At 41.4% G+C, this 2291-nt stretch overlaps 1 pseudogene; it reads left to right on the top strand.

Moving 5' to 3' along the window:
- Positions 1 to 884: 884 nt before the first annotated feature.
- LOC107126451 (large ribosomal subunit protein eL8 pseudogene) lies at positions 885 to 1783 on the top strand (annotated as a pseudogene).
- Positions 1784 to 2291: the final 508 nt, after the last annotated feature.

Genomic DNA, 2291 nt, shown 5'->3' with positions numbered 1-2291 from the left:
AACAATGATTACTTGTGATTAGAGGTAAAGACAGAAATAGACCTGAGGTTGGAGGATCATGGAGCAGTTTCTCATTCTATCTTATTTAGGATGGCCTTTGGTTCTCAAATTCAGAACTGCAACAATGCTTTATTATAAATGTTTGCCATTTGACCTGTAAGCTCCTCTTATTTGCAGTTTTGGGTTATGTAAAATTAAATAATGTCAAATTTCACTGATATCATACCATTGAAATCCTACATTTTCAACCAACTGAAAATGACAGATACAAGTTAAGACACACTATCAGAACATAATTTTGTCACTGTCATCTAAATCAGGGGTAAGCAAACTTTTTCTGTAAAGGGTCAGATGGTAAATATTTTAGGCTTTGTGGGTCTTGCAGTTTGTCACAATTACTCGACTGTATCATTGTAGTGCAAAACCAAACATAGACAACCTATAAATCATGTGGCTGTGTTCCAGTAAAACTTTATTTACAAAAATAGGCAGCAGATCTACAAATCTTAGTTTAGAGACCACCCTCCCCATCGAAGTGCCCATTTTCATTTGACACTTTCTTTACTCAAACATTCAAGACAAAATGATCCCACACCTTCAAAGATATAACAATCTCACTGTCTTATTTGCATTTTTCATTTATTCATGAAATGCTTGCTTATATGCGATCTATAAGATGCATTGTCAAAAAAGCGGTATTTATATCTTTATTTTTAAGGCTAAAGTTTTATGTAATGCATATGGCTGTTTTCTACAGTGACCAGAAAAGCTGCAGAAGGAAAACTCTAAAGATTGTATAAGAATTCATTATTTTTAGAAACTTAAATGAGAAAGCCAGAGAGATCACTTACACTAACAGACACAGTGGTTAAGAATGTGAACTCGCTCTCTCTCCTCCTGCCACCCAAGATGCCGAAAGGAAAGAAGGCCAAGGGAAAGAAGGTGGCTCCAGCTCCTGCTGTCGTGAAAAAGCAGGAGGCCAAGAAAGTGGTGAATCCCCTGTTTGAGAAAAGACCTAAGAATTTTGGCATTGGACAGGACATCGAGCCCAAAAGAGACCTCACCTGCTTTGTGAAATGGCCCCGCTCTATCAGGTTGCAGCGGCAGAGAGCCATCCTCTATAAGTGGCTGAAAGTACCTCCTGCTATTAACCAGTTCACCCAGGCCCTGGACTGCCAAACAGCTACTCAGCTGCTTAAGCTGGTCCACAAGTACAGGCCAGAGACGAAGCAAGAGAAGAAGCAGAGGCTGTTGGCCCAGGCCGAGAAGAAAGCTGCTGGCAAAGGGGATGTCTCCACTAAGAGACCACCTGTTCTTCGAGCAGGAGTTAACACTGTCACCACCTTGGTGGAGAACAAGAAAGCTCAGCTGGTGGTGATTGCACACGACGTGGATCCCATCGAGCTGGCTGTCTTCTTGCATGCCCTGTGTCGTAAAATGGGGGTTCCTTACTGCATTATCAAGGGGAAGGCAAGACTGGGCCGTCTAGTCCACAGGAAGACCTGCACCACTGCCGCCTTCACACAGGTGAACTCGGAAGACGAAGGCACTTTGGCTAAGCTGGTGGAAGCTATCAGGACCAATGACAACGACAGATACGATGAGATCCGCTATCACTGGGGCGGCAATGTCCTGGGTCCCAAGTCTGTGGCTCGTATCGCCAAGCTCGAAAAGGCAAAGGCTAAAGAACTTGCCACTAAACTGGGTTAAATGTACACTGTTGAGTTTTCTGTACATAAAAATAATTAAAATACAAATTTTCCTTAAAAAAAAAAAAAAAGAATGTGAACTCTTGCTGTACTACACAGGGTCAAGTCCTGGCTCCACCATTTACTAGCATGTGACTTTGGATTGTTCTTAAACATTTATTGCCTCAATTATTCCTCTATAAAATGGGGCTATTAATAGTTCTTCATAAGGTTATGGTGAAGATTAAATCAGATGACCAGTGTAATATTAATAGAACAGGGTACCCAATAAGCACTTAACAAATGTAGCTATTGCTTTTGTTCTTTTCACTTTTGCTTGTGGAAGGCAACCTTACCTTGTGCTTGCCTTATTTTTTCTGCCAGGAAATGTGCTCTGAAGATCAAGAGGTCCTTCTCAGCAGGCTACAATCTGATCAGCTGCAGCATAGATGTGTTGGACTCACCCCAAAGAGTCAAGATGGTCTTCAATGAAATGAGAGCAAATTTGGAATAACTCTGCTTTGACCTTGAGAAAGTTTCCTAAGCTTCAGCTACATATCTTGGGGTAGCTTTTATCTACTCTGGGATTTTTCCAAGACTGTT

The sequence above is a fragment of the Macaca fascicularis genome, chromosome 11 (assembly GCF_037993035.2).
Source record: "Macaca fascicularis isolate 582-1 chromosome 11, T2T-MFA8v1.1".
Taxonomy (NCBI): domain Eukaryota; kingdom Metazoa; phylum Chordata; class Mammalia; order Primates; family Cercopithecidae; genus Macaca; species Macaca fascicularis.
Note: the sequence above shows the minus strand (reverse complement) of the source record. Positions and strands in the feature narration are given on the sequence as shown.